Source organism: Macaca mulatta, chromosome 7 (assembly GCF_049350105.2).
Source record: "Macaca mulatta isolate MMU2019108-1 chromosome 7, T2T-MMU8v2.0, whole genome shotgun sequence".
In the NCBI taxonomy this organism is placed as follows: Eukaryota; Metazoa; Chordata; class Mammalia; order Primates; family Cercopithecidae; genus Macaca; species Macaca mulatta.
Genome location: NC_133412.1, coordinates 78,736,847 through 78,751,487, shown reverse-complemented (window position 1 = coordinate 78,751,487; position 14,641 = coordinate 78,736,847). Strand labels below are relative to the sequence as shown.

Here is a 14,641-nt window from a genome sequence, read left to right as displayed (position 1 = left end):
GGAATTTGTCTGTTTACACTCTTGGGGTTCCATAAGGAAAAACAGAGGTTTCTCCCAAAAAGAAACCTGGCGGCTTCTCTGTTTTCTTAAAGGAATCCTAGGCTGCTAGGAACTATTTATATCCTTCATGCAGCAGAGGGTGGGAATAAGGGAGGAGACCACCCCTCATTTTGTCTTATGCCCAATTTCTGCCTCCAAAGAAAGAAAAAGTAAAAACTAAAAGGCAGACATGAAATCCACAAGCAGACAGCCCGGTGCCACACCCTGGGCCTGGTAGTTAAAGATCGACCCCTGACCTAATCGGTTTTGTTATCTATAGATTACAGACATTGTTTAGAAAAGCACTGTGAAAATCCCTATCCTGTTTTGTTCCGATCTAATTACCGGTGCATGTAGCCACCAGTCACGTACACCCTGCTTGCTCAATTGATCACGACCCTCTCACGCACACCCCTTTAGAGTTGTGAGCCCTTAAAAGGGACAGGAATTGCTCTCTCAGGGAGCTCGGCTCTTGAGACAGGAGTCTTGCCGATGCCCCCAGCCGAATAAACCCCTTCCTTCTTTAACTCGGTGTCTGAGGAGTTTTGTCTGTGGCTCGTCCTGTTACATTTCTTGGTTCCCTGACCGGGAAGTGAGGTGATTGGCAGATGGTCGAGGCAGCTTCTTAGGCGACTTAAGCCTGCCCTATGAAACATCCTTGCGGAGGACTCCGACCAGCCTGAGCAAGGCGGATCCTGAGAGCGCTCCCAGGTAGGCATTTGCCCCTGTGGGATGCCTCGCCAGAGCAGTGTGTGGCAGGCCCCCGTGGAGGATCAACGCAGTGGCTGAACACCAGGAGGGAACGGGCACTTGGAGTCTGGACTCTAAAACTTGGTTAGACTAGTCTTTGAAACTTGCCCACTCCATTTGAGTGGAAGCGTGGCCTGATCACCCATGGCATGTCTTTATTGGCACTTTGGTTTTGGTTTTGTATTTGACTTAGTTTGAATTGCTTGACCGGACCAGTCTTGGGAACTTGCCCACTCCATTTGAGTGGAAGCGTTGCCTGATCACTCACGGCCTGCCTCTATCAGCACTTTTGTTTTGGTTTTGACTTGGTTTGAATTGCTTGACAGGATTGGCCTTGGGAACTTGCCTATTCCATTTGAATGGAAGCATGGCCTGATCACCCATTTGGCACTTTGGTTTTTGTTTTTGATTTGACTTGGATTGCTTGATACTTTGGTTTTTGTTTTGACCTGGCTTGGATTTCTGGATACTCTGATTTTGGTTTTGATTTTGGTTTGGTGCAAACTACAAAAGTGTGTGTGTGCCGTTTTTACCCGTTCTTTGTTTTGTGGTGTGTGTGTGGTGTGAGTGTGGTGTTTTGTCTCGAAGAAGCATAGGTCAGGCACAAATAAGCCCACCCTACTAGGAACTATGTTGAAAAATTTCAAAAAAAAATTTAAATGAGACTATAGAGTCTCCTTTACACTAGTCTCCTTTGACACTAGGAAAACTTAAAACTTTGTGTAAGATAGACTGGCCAGCATTAGAGGTAGGTTGGCCATTAGAAGGAAGCCTGGACAGGTCTCTTGTTTCAAAGATATGGCACAAGGTAACCTGTAAGCCAGGGAACCCAGACCAGTTCCCATACATAGACACTTGATTACAGCTGGTTTTAGAGCCCCCATCCCCAACATACAGTGGTTGAGAGAACTGCAGCATAAGCAGCTGGCAGAGCAAGGAAAGACCAGCAGAGAGAGAGAGAAAGGAAAGAGACAGAGAGGAAAAGAGGCAAAGAGAGGAAGAGACAGACAAAGAGGGAGTCAAGGAGAGAGAGACAAAGAAAGAGAGAGGCAGAGAGAGAGAAGAAGAGACAGAGGCAAAAGGAAAGTCAAAGACAAAGTCAAAGACAGAAAGAAAGAGAGAGATATACAAGTAGTTAAAAAAAGTGTACACTATTCCTTTAAAAGCCAAGGTAAATTTAAAACCTATAATTGATAATTGAAGGTATTCTCCGTAACCCTATAATACTCCAATACCACTTTGATGTCAATGTAAACAAGAGTGTATCCCGAAAGCACTAAGGCCTTCCTATCAAAAATCCTTAACCCAGTAACCCATGGATGGCCCAAATGCATTCAATCTGTAGTGGTAACTGCTTTGCTAACAACAACAACAACAACAAAAACTAAAAGAAAAAAAAAACTTTTAGAGGAAACCTCATTGTGAGCACACCTCACCAGTTCAGAAATATCCTAAGGAAAAAAAAAAAAAAAGAAAAAAAAGAGGGGGAAGAATTTATATAAAAAGAGTATTATATGGTAAGTTCTTGTCTTGAAATAAATTAACTGGTTATTTAAAGAAAGAAATATTTGTAATAAGTCAGAAAGTTGAGGCATGTCGAAGAATTGTTTGTGAAAGTCATGAAAGAAAAAAATGTTATAAAAAAGAATTTATGTAAAAAATGTTGTATAATTTAAAAGTAACTAGGCCTCCTGAATGTAAAACTATTGAAAAAAAAAAAAACAAAACAGTTTATGTGTAAGGTGTATAAGAAAAGTAATATATAACTTTGGTAAAAGGATTATAAGGAGGCATAAGAATGTAAATTTTTACCTACATTAAAAAGTAAAAAAAAAAATATTGTTCTGAAGGTTTAAGCAGTTTTAAAATGTTAATTGTAAAGAAAATTCTGTGTGTAAACATATTAGTTAAAGTTAAAGAAGTATCATCCAGTTTTTCTGCGAACTGGACATTAAAGTAAAAGCATAACAGGTTTTTCTTAAAGCACCAACCTGCTCTTTAGCAAAAATTATAAAAGGTTAAAAAGAGTCTATAAAATCTTACCTTATGGTCAAACATTAAAAATTAGATAAATATGTCTACAAGATTTTATTAAAATTAGATTTAATGTTAATAACACACTAATATAAAGATAAAATTTAGCTTATCTGGTATAAAAATCATAAAAGAAGCATTGTTAAATCTAAAATGGTATTTGGCTTTCTTTGGTTTAAAAACCAATAAAAATAGGTGCTAAAGGAAATTTCTAAGTAAAAAGGCACTAAGGAATACAAAGTCCACTGCCAAGGTCCCCACATTTAAAACAAAAGGTCAATTTCTTAAAAATTATATATTTGGTTTATCTTCCACTTTCCTTTCTCTCAAAAACTAAAAGTCTTTTATCACATGTACCACCCGTAGAATTTCTGGTAAACCTGCATCAGCTTGAAGATCACGTTCTCATCGAAGGGTGGAAAGAAGAAAAACTCGAGCCAGCCTGGGAAGGACCCTATCTTGTGCTACTAAGCACCAAGACACCAAGACTGCTGTTCATACAGCAAAAAAAAAAAAAAAAAAAAAAAAAAAAAAAAGTTGGACTCATTACTCCCGAGTCAAGAAAGCACCACCTCCTCCAGAGTTGTGGGCCATAGTCCCAGGGGAAAACCCTACCAAACTAAAGCTAAGAAAAATTTAACTCTTTTCATCTATTCTATTACTCTTTTTTCTTTCCTCACTCTATTGCTGACCATCTAGTTATTAACAGAACCAAGTCAATTTTGCCTCAAACTATTGCATTTAATGCTTGCCTTGTTATACCCTGTGAGGCCTTGCCAAGTCAAAGACAGCTTTCTACTTCAGAAAAGTACTTCTGTCCCTCCTGACTCTCCTCAGACTGGGCATTAGTAAACTAGGACCATTTAATCCTGGGAGATTTCAATAAAGACCCCAGTGCCAACCAGGAGTGTTGCCCCCCAATGTAGAACTTTCATGCCATAGTTGGTTCAACATTCTGTGGACCACTAAAGAGCAAGGATGGACTGTCCCAACCGGTTTTTGTAATTTCCTAAAGCCATACATTCATTTTACTAGAGGATCATAGAAGTTAAAGTCTTAAAACAAACTTTAGCAATTAAGACAGGATACCAAGATGCAAATGCCTTGTTAAAATGGATCAAATACTCCATCTGCACGTTAAACAAAAGCAATTGTTATGCTTGTGCACATGGCAGGCCAGAGGCCCAGATTGTCCCCTTTACACTACGGAGGTCCTCCAGTGGACCAGGTGTGGGCTGCATGGTAGCTCTTTTCCAGGATTCTACAGCCTGGAGTAATAAGTCGTGCCAAGCTCTCCCTGCTATATCCCAAAGTTTGGCACCCTGCGGGTGAGCTCCCGAGGGCCATCCAGCTTTGGTCTCCCAACACTAAGTTCACTTTGTGTCTCTCACGACAGGGAGGAAACTTAGCGTTCCTTGGAGACCTGAAAAGATGCAGTGAGCTTAAGAATTTTCAAGAGCTTATCAATCAGTCAGCCCTTTTGCATCCCTGAGCAATGTGTGGTGGTATTGTGGTGGACCTTTACTGGGCACTCTGCCAAATAACTGGAGTGGTACTTGTACTTTAGTCCAATTGGCTATCCCTTTCACCCTGGCATTTCATCAACCAGAGGGAGGAAAAATAAGACATCATAAAGCAAGAGAAGCCCCTTATGGGTCTTTCGACTCTCATGTCTATTTAGATGCAATTGGAGTCCCATTAGGAATACCAGATCAATTTAAAACTTGAAATCAAATAGCTGCAGGATTTGAGTCAGTATTTTAGTGGGTGACAGTTAATAAAAATGTAGATTAGATAAACTACATCTATTACAACCAAGAGCAACGAGCTTTTCATGAGTTAAAAGAAAAACTCATGTCGGTCCCTGCCCTGAGGCTACCTGACCTGACAAAACTCTTTACACTCTATGTGTCAGAGAGAGAAAAAATGGCAGTTGGAGTTTTAACCCAGACTGTGGGGCCCTGGCCAAGGCCAGTGGCCTATCTCTCAAAACAACTAGACAGGATTTCCAAAGCCTGGCCCCCAGGTCTAAGGGCCCTAGCAGCAACAGCCCTGTTAGCACAAGAAGCAGATAAACTAACCCTTAGGCAAAACCTGAATATGAGGCCCCCCATGCTGTGGTAACTTTAGTGACTACCACAGGACATCATTGGTTAACAAATGCTAGATTAACCAAGTACCAAAACTTGCTGTATGAAAATCCCCACATAACTATTGAAGTTTGCAACACACGAAACCCCACCACCTTGCTCCTGGTATCAGAGAGCCCAAATGAACATAACTGTGTAGAGGTGTTGGACTCAGTTTATTCAAGCAGGCCCAACCTCTGAGACCATCCTTAAACATCAGTAGACTGTGAGCGGTATGTGCATGGGAGCAGCTTCGCCAGCCCCTGCAAAGTGACTCTGAAGAAGACGACAAGCCCTGCTCCAGTCACACCGGGAAGCTGACTGGTCCACGCATGGCCAAAGCATGAGAAAACTCATCGAGGAAAAACCAAATTTCCTTGAAATTTGGACTTTTACAGTAAGGACTTCAATTGACCTTCCTCAGACTGAGGACTGTTCCCAGTGTATACATCAAGTCACTGAGGGAGGACAAAAGGTTGCTACGGTCCTATTATTTTATGGTTATTATAAGTGTACTGGAACTCTAAAAAGAACTTGTTTGTATAATGTTATTCTGTACAAGGTACGTAGCCCAGGAATTGACCAACCTGATGTGTGTTATGTCCCATCTGAGCCTCCCATGACCACAGTTTTTAAAATAAGATTAAGGACTGAGGACTGGTGGGGGCTCATAAACGATACAAGTAAAGTGTTAGCCAAAACAGAAGAAAAAGGGGTGCCCAAACAAGTCACCTTAAAATGTGATGCCTGTGTTTTCATTAATAGTAATAAGTTAGGAATAAGGTGTGGTTCTCTTAATTAGAAAAGAGGCTATATGGCAGAAAATAAGTACATCTGTCATAAATTAGGACTGTGTGGAAATAAATATAAATACTGGTCTTGTGTCATTTAGGCCACTTGGATTAAAAAAAAAAAAATGAAAAGGATCCAGTCTACCTTCAGAAAGGAAAAAATGGCCCTTCCTGTACTAAGGGACAATGTAACCCCTTAGAGCTAGTAATAACCAATCCCCTTGATCCTCTCTAGAAGAAAGAGAAGCATGTGACCTCAGGAACTGATGGGGCTGGACTGGATCCTCAAGTAAATATCTTGGTTTGAGGAGAAGTTTACAAACGCTCTCCTGAGCCAGTGTTTCAATTTTTCTATGATGAACTAAATGTGCCAGTACCAGAAATTCCAGGAAAAACAAGAAATATATTTTCACAATTAGCCGAGCATTTAGCCCAGTCTCTCAATGTCACTTCTTGTTATGTATGTGGAGGAATTGTAACAGGAGATCAATGGCCATGGGAAGCCCGAGAATTAGTACCTTCAGACCCAGTTCCTGATGAATTCCCGGTTCAAAAGAATCACCTGATAATTCTGGGTCCTAAAAGCCTCAATTATTGTACAGCATTGCATAGCTAGAGAAGGAAAAGAATTCACTCACCCCGTAGGATGACTTAGTTGTCTCAGACAGAAACTGTATAATGGTACCACAAAAACAGTCACTTGGTAGAGTTCAAATCACACAGAGAGAAATCCATTTAGTAAATTCCCAAAGTTGCAAACCATGTGGACCCACCCGGAGTCCCATCGGGACTGGACAGCCCCCACTGGGTTATACTGGATATGTGAGAATAGAGCTTACACCAAATTACCTGACCAGTGGGCAGGTAGTTGTGTCATTGGTACTATTAAACCATCTTTCTTCCTACTGCCCATAAAAACAGGCGAACTCCTCGGCTTCCCTGTCTACGCTTCCCGCAAAAAGAGAACCATAGCTATAGGAAATTGAAAAAATGATAAATGGCCCTCTGAGAGAATAATACAATATTATGGGCCTGCTACTTAGGCACAAGACGGCTTGTGGGGATACCGGACCCCCATTTACATGATCAACTGAATCATACGGTTATAAGCTGTCTTAAAAATAATCACTAATAAAACCGGCATAGCCTTGACTATTCTGGCCCGGCAAGAAACTCAGATGAGAAATGCTATCTATCAAAATAGATTAGCTCTCCACTACTTGCTAGCAGCTGAAGGAGAGGTCTGTAGGAAATTTAACCTTACTAATTGCTGCCTATACACAGATAATCAAGGGCAAGTAATTGAAGACATAGTTTTAGAGATATGACAAAACTGGCACATGTGCCTGTGCAAGTGTGGCATGGATTTGATCCTGGGGCCATGTTTAGAAAATGGTTCCCAGCGCTAGGAGGATTTAAGACTTTTATAATAAGGGTTATAATAGTAACAGGAACCTGCTTACTGCTCCCTTGTTTGCTACCTGTACTTCTTCAAATGATAAAAAGCTTCATCACTACCTTAGTTCACCAAAATGCTTCAGCACAAGTGTACTATATGAATCACTATCGATCTGTCTTGCAAGAAGACATGGATAGTAAAAATGAAAGTGAGAACTCCCACTACTGAGTGAGAGTCTCAAAGCAGGTGAATAAGGAAGGAGACCACCCCTCATATTGTCTTATGCCCAATTTCTGCCTCCAGAGAAAGAAAAAGTAAAAACTAAAAGACAGAAATGAAATCCACAAGCAGACAGCCCAGCGCCACACCCTGGGCCTGGTAGTTAAAGATCGACCCCTGACCTAATCGGTTTTGTTATCTATAGATTACAGACATTGTATAGAAAAGCACTGTGAAAATCCCTATCCTGTTTTGTTCTGATCTAATTACCAGTGCATGCTGCCCCTGTCACATACCTTCTGCTTGCTCAATTGATCACGACCCTCTCTTGTGCACCCCCTTAGAGTTGTGAGCCCTTAAAAGGGACAGGAATTGCTCACTCAGGGAGCTCGGCTCTTGAGACAGGAGTCTTGCCGATGCCCCCAGCCGAATAAACCCCTTTCTTCTTTAACTCAATGTCTGAGGAGTTTCGTCTGCGGCTCGTCCTGTTACAGTAAGAGGAAGAAGAGACAGGCAGAAGTCAATGGACACAACAGAATTCAGTGGATTGAGAAGAAAAACACCTTTTTCTTAAAAAACAAGATCCTAGGAGAGAAAAAAGTGTGTGTGTGTGTATATATATATATATGCTTATATATGTGTGTGTATATGTATCTTAGAGATTAGATTTTAGTTAAGCTGACTTAACCATTGAGCTCTTAAAAAATCCTTTATATCTCGTATTATCATATTTTTGGTGGATCAAACTGCTGATAGTTTGAAAGTAACACAAATATCAAACTAGAAAGGGCTTGACTTAGGAACCAAACCCAGGCTGTCACCATGTAAAAAACAAGACGCAGAATCATAGCTACACAACTACAGCAGGGACAGCTGCCATTGCTCTGTCAGTTTGGGCTTGGCTAGCAAAAGGTGGCCTTGTTATGTAAATAAAACTCCTCAGGTAGTCAAAATCTTCCCTTTCCCTTTCCCTCTCCCTCTCCCTCTCCCTCTCTTTCTCTCCCTCTTTCTTTCTTGTTTTTTCTGTTTCTTTTTTTTCTTTTCTTTTCTTTTTTTTTTTTCAGCTGCAGGGATTTCACCAATTCAGAGACCTTGTTCCCCATAATTTGGAACTTTCCTTTGGATTTGACCAAGTCAGGTAGAGTTGGTCAAACCCAATGGGAAAAAGATGGAAACTGACTTTCCCTGGGGCCTGGAAGCTGGGGGTGGTGGGGGGCAGTGAATAACTCCTCCCTTCTCAGGCCCAGTCCCAAGGTCAAGCCCACTGGCGCCAGTGGCCTGCATCAGCAAGATAACAGAAGCAGGAAGCGAGCTAGCTGGCCGGAAGACAGGTACCCGCTGAAGACCAAGAGAGAGGGGGTCAGGGTACCGCTTAGCAGTTACATCAGACTGAGACACTTCCTGTTTACAGGAGACTATAAAATCTCTGCCCTATCCTCATTTGGTGCTGAGGCCATTTGAGGCCTTAGCCTGTCTGCACCCAGGCGCTCATTAAAACAGCATGTTGCGCCGGGCGCAGTGGCTCAAGCCTGTAATCCCAGCACTTTGGGAGGCTGAGACGGGCGGATCACGAGGTCAGGAGATCGAGACCATCCTGGCTAACACGGTGAAACCCCGTCTCTACTAAAAAATACAAAAAACTAGCCGGGCGAGGTGGCAGGCGCCTGTAGTCCCAGCTACTTGGGAGGCTGAGGCAGGAGAATGGCGTAAACCTGGGAGGCGGAGCGTGCAGTGAGCTGAGATCTGGCCACTGCACTCCAGCCTGGGCGACAGAGCGAGACTCCGTCTCAAAAAAAAAAAAAAAAAAAGAGGGCTGGGCGCGGTGGCTCAAGCCTGTAATCCCAGCACTTTGGGAGGCCGAGACGGGCGGATCACGAGGTCAGGAGATCGAGACCATCCTGGCTAACACGGTGAAACCCCGTCTCTACTAAAAAATACAGAAAACTAGCCGGGCGCGGTGGCGGGCGCCTGTAGTCCCAACTACTCGGGAGGCTGAGGCAGGAGAATGGCGTGAACCCGGGAGGCGGAGCTTGCAGTGAGCTGAGATCTGGCCACTGCACTCCAGCCTGGGCGGCAGAGCGAGACTCCGTCTCAAAAAAAAAAAAAAAAAAAAACAGCATGTTGCTCTACACCGCCTTGTGTTTGTTGGCAGGATCTCGGGGTTTTCCTAGAGAAAAATTTCCTAGAGAAAACCCCAATTCAGCTACTTACCTAAGAATGGGGTCCAGGCTGAAAACTGCTTTCCACCATCCCAGAAGCAGGAGAAGACTCAAACTTGCCTTCCCTGTTGGAAATAAGCTAAGACTCCCAGAAAGGAGTTGCCTGCCCTTCATTATCATGGAAGCAGGAAAACTCACTTTCCTTGTTGGGAAGCAAGTAAAACTCCAGAAGAGGAGGCATACAGCAAAATAAATCTTTTTTTTTTTTTTTTTTTTTTTTGAGACAGAGTCTCGCTCTGTTGCCCAGGCTGGGGCGATCTCAGTTCACTGCAACCTCTGCCTCCTGGGTTCAAGCGATTTTCCTGCCTCAGCCTCCCACATGCCAGGCTAATTTTTGTATTTTTAGTAGAGATTGGGTTTCACCATGTTGGTCAGGCTGGTCTTGAACTCCTGACCTCGTGATCTGCCCTCCTTGGCCTCCCAAAGTGTTGGAATTACAAGTGTGAGCCACCGCTCCTGGCCCAAAATAAATCTTAGATCTCAATCAACATTTGGATCAGGGGTTCTATGGAGGGGGGAAGGTCCCAGGCCTTAGGGAATTGTCCTATTGGTTTGAACAATCAAGATAGCCCAAGCTGGTGCCAAGCACTGAAAGGAGATTTGTTAAACATCTGGGCCACTGCCACTCAGAGTCCCTTCCGTTGGTTACCAACTTGTAAACCAAAAAGTACCTGAGACAGGTCTCAGTCAATTTAAGGACATGTTCTTAATCTTGGAAAAATAAACTTGTAAATTAATGGAGACCCATCTCAGATACTTTTTGGTTTACAGGAAGAACATCCTCACAGAGCTGAGTGGGGAAAACAGGCTCTGCCTTCTCCTTGTGCCCCCATGGGAACATCCCCATTTCCATAGCATGGGCTGCCATTTTACAGCTGATGGTTTTCACCTCTATCTGTAGGGATCAACTCACTGCAATCTCCGACTGCTGGGTTCAAGGGATTCTCCTGCCTCAGCCTCCTGAGTAGCTGGGATTACAGGCACATGCCACCATGCCCAGCTAATTTTTGTATTTTTAGTAGAGACTGGGTTTCACCATGTTGGCTCCGATGGTCTCGATCTCCTGACCTCGTAATCCGCCTGCCTAGGCCTCCCAAAGTGCTGGAATTATAGGCGTGAGCCAGGTCACTCCTGGGAGCTTTATTTTCAACTGCCTAGATGGCTTAAGCACCTCAATTTTACATGCCCAAATGCTAAGATCGAGGGAAGAATGAACTTCCCCCTATTTCCCACCTCCCAATAGTGGCATAGAAGAAGAGCCAGCCTCCACCCGCTGGCCCATGAATGCAATTGTGCCTTTACAAGTGGTAATTTCAAAGCTTCTGCTGTTTCTTTGTGTGCGTAGCTGACAGCAGCCTTTAAGAAGTCTTGGCTCAACCTGGGACCCTTTCTTGTTCCTGGCAGGCCCCAGGGTGAGTGAAGTATTAGCAGAGGATTAGAGAGGTTGCCTTACAAACTATAGGGCTCTTACCAACGCTTTCCTTTCCTTTTTAAGGGTTAAGCGGTACTATTTCTGAGAAGGAAAGTTTGCCCTTTGGAAATATGTGGGTGTCTGATTCAGCAAATATGAGCTGGATTATCAGAAAAATGAAGAGGCTTTTCTGCAACTCACTTGGCTTGTGAGATTTTGAAGGGGTCTGGACTTGATGCACCAAAGCTCATGTGGCCAAAGGCCACCACACTCCCTGGCAGGAGCCCCCCAGGCATTAATATAGATTCTCAATTCTAGACTTAGACTTGAGGGTGTACTGGGAAAGGAATGAATCTGGCTCACGACCCATGCCTCAGACAGTTCCTCTTCTAAGGTTAGGGTACACTTGGAGAGTGAGGACAGAAGGGGAACAAGGCTAAGAACTGGGACACCCTGAACGACCCCGTGAGAAGGGTTTATTGTTCGAGGATAAAGAAGTTGGCAGTTCTAGATGAGGGTCTTAGGGGGTCCAGGCCCTGTTGAGAACCGGAGGGTAAAACAAGATTCAGTACAAATGCTGTTGGGAAGAAAAAACTTTTCCTCTACCCTCTTATGTTCAATACCTGGGGACATGCACATTAAACTAACAAAAGACAGATTAGCAAGAGAAGAGTTTATTCCTGCTAGGAATGTACATATATGCAGAAAATTCTCAGTAATGAGTAACTCAAAGGGGTGGTTAGAAGCAGGGGCTTATACACCTCATTTAGTAGAGGAAAGAAAGGAGGGAGAAAAGTCTCCTATAGGAGGAACAAATAGGTTTCTTTAGGAAAGACAAGGAGTTCTTAGGAGAACAAATAGGAGATAAGAAAGTGTGTCATAATGTTTGTCTATGTATGTATGAGTGGGCCTTCTGTCTTCTTCAAGATCATAAAACTCTCCCAGAGAAGGGATTTATGGTACATTTACTCTTTAAAATTTTTTTTTTTGTTTGAAACAGGGTCTCACTTTTGTCACCCAGGCTGGAGTGCAGTGGTGTGATCTCAGCTTGCTGTAGCATCCATCTCCTGGGTTCAAGTGATCCTCCTGCAACAGCTTCCCAAGTAGCTGGGACTACAGGCATGCACCCAGCTAATTTTTATACTTTTTGTAGAGACTGGGTTTCACCATGTCACCCAGGTTGGTCTCCCAGGTTGGTCTCAAACTCCTAAGTTCAAGCAATCTGCCTGCCTTCACCTCCCAAAGTGCTAGGATTACAGGCGTGAGCCACTGTGCCTGGCCTGGATTTACTCTTAATTTCTTTCCTGGGAGCAGACCTGCCACCAGAGGGAATTTACATCAGTCTTCATTTCTCAGAAGTTTCTGCTTTTAATCAGATAAGGGAAGCTATGAGAAGGCTTCTTTCTGCATCTGTTGAATTTCAGGTGTCTTCAGTTTAAAATAATCTTTACATACACTCTAAGGTTCCAAGTTATTCCACACCCTACATGGCTTGGTAGTTGCTCAATAAATGTTTTTAATGAATGAATGAATGAAAGAATGGATGAACACAGTAGGGGTTAGGTAGAGAGGCTATTGTTTGATGGCCAAGCATGTGGCCCAGGAATTTGGATGAAGATGAAGTCTAAATTTCCCCCTTTGGTTGGCGGGGGGGGGGAGTTGTTCCATACAGCCAAGCTGGGACCCCACTGGACTCAGTGGTATATCTGAAAAGTGGCAGAGGCTGAAAAGCATCAACCAACTCTTTCACTTGGTGGCTCTGTCATTCTTGACATCTGCTAGGACTCAGGAGTTGAGTTCTAAAAGGCTTTGAGGCCAGAGCTATAGAGCAATAGGTTTGGAGCAAGCAGTCAGAAATTTTAAGTTGCTGCTCAGTTCATTGACATGGTTGACTTTTTCTTGGATAAAATGGGAAAATAAGTGTCTGACAAGTTCTCCTGGACTGCTGGCTTGAAAAGGGGAACAGTGGGTGGAAGAAAGACGGCATTCAGCTCCTAAACAGGTCAGTTATCTTTGCATTGAAAAGGCCCCCATGCTGGGCCAGGCAGTGGCTCATGCCTGTAATCCCAGCACTTTGGGAGGCTGAGGGGGTGGATCACCTTAGGACAAGAGTTTGAGATCAGCCTGGCCAACATGGTGAAACCCCGTCTCTACTAAAAATACAAAAATTAGCCAGGCATGGTGGCAGATTCCTATAATTCCAGCTACTTGGGAGGCTGAGGCAGGAGAATTGCTTGAACCTGGGAGGTGGAGGTTGTAGTGAGCCAAGATTGCACCACTGCACTCCAACTTGGGTGACAGAGTAAGACTCTGTCTCCAAAAAAAAAAAAAAAAAAAAAAAAAAGGAAAGAAAGAAAGAAAAAAGGCCCCCATGGCTTAAAGAGAGGCATTTCCAGCTGAGGGATGAAGAAAGAAGGAGGAAGGTGTTGGAGAGGCTGGGTGTTGGGTAGGGATTAGCCAGCAACAAATCTTCCTGGCCCTGTGGTTCACTGACTACCCCTCAATCCTGCCCATTCTGGGGCTCTTGCTCTTGGGTTTGATTTCCAACAAAGAACTTGATGTTCTTCCGGAAATGCCCTTACTGTGGACTCAGGCATGAGATGAGTTGTCCAGATGTCCAGCTGGCCCAGTTAGAAAGGTTTTGAGCAGCACAGAGCCCTATAAAAATAGATCTTTCTAATGCATTTCTTCCACATGCTTCTTATTCTGCAACTAAATACCCAACTCAGGCCTGAGTGTGTTCCTTTTCCACAGGAGATTCAGGCTCCTAGAACTGTTCTGGGCCAACAGATGCCACTGATCATCTGGGAAAGAGGAGAGGAAATGACCTTGAATCAATGAAATAAATGTGTCTGAGCAACAGCTCAGCAAAGGTCATCAGCAGATAAGATGTGAAACTGGGGCTCAAATCCAAATCTCAGGCTCTAAATCTTTCTGTACAACACCCAGCTGCCTGTCTCCAAATAGACACACTGGGTGAGAAGACATACCAAGGCACCACCCAACTGTGAATAGGAGACCATTGGCTGCTTCCAAGTGTCAGGGCTGCAGGATTTCAAAGAAGGAAACTAGTCAGACTGAAGGGAGTAGCCAGAGGAATTCAGTGGAGGACAGTAGTCAACAGAAACCCAACTGAACTATGGAAATCACATCAAGGAACCTCAGAATTTGACCCACCCATTTGGTTTCAGTGAGAAAACACACTTACATTTTTAAACTGAAGGCATATTTATTCCCCAGCACTGGCCTCTGGCCCTTGGCCTCTGGATTAGAAACAAAAGGCGGTTGTTTGGTCCCTGGACTGGGATGTTTGCTCAGATTGTGATGTATGCTCAGAGCATCTGGTTTGGGATAGTGGGTGTGCATTTAGAGGGTGTGAGTGTGGGGCTGCCATCCTGTTCTGCTGAAGCTCATGTATGCCTGTGCTGGAGAATGCTGGAAAGTGGAGGAGGAAGAGCTAGCCTGGAGAACCTCTTCTCTCCTTTCCATATCGATGGAATTAGTTAGGCAGTGTTGACAAATACTTGTAAGCCTGCACCTCAGAGAAAATGTCACTTGGTCCCATGATCCCTCTCACTGTCCTGACACATGCCTTTTGCTTAAATTCCTCCAATCACAGGGAGTCACCCCCGACAAGAGCAGTCCACCCT

At 43.7% G+C, this 14,641-nt stretch overlaps 1 long non-coding RNA gene across 1 annotated transcript; it reads left to right on the top strand.

The window, feature by feature from the left end:
• The first annotated feature begins 493 nt into the window (after positions 1–493).
• LOC144330090 (uncharacterized) lies at positions 494–7,814 on the top strand. Its single transcript, XR_013395959.1, has 2 exons — positions 494–750; positions 3,190–7,814. It is a non-coding gene; the product is annotated as an uncharacterized LOC144330090 (long non-coding RNA).
• Positions 7,815–14,641: the final 6,827 nt, after the last annotated feature.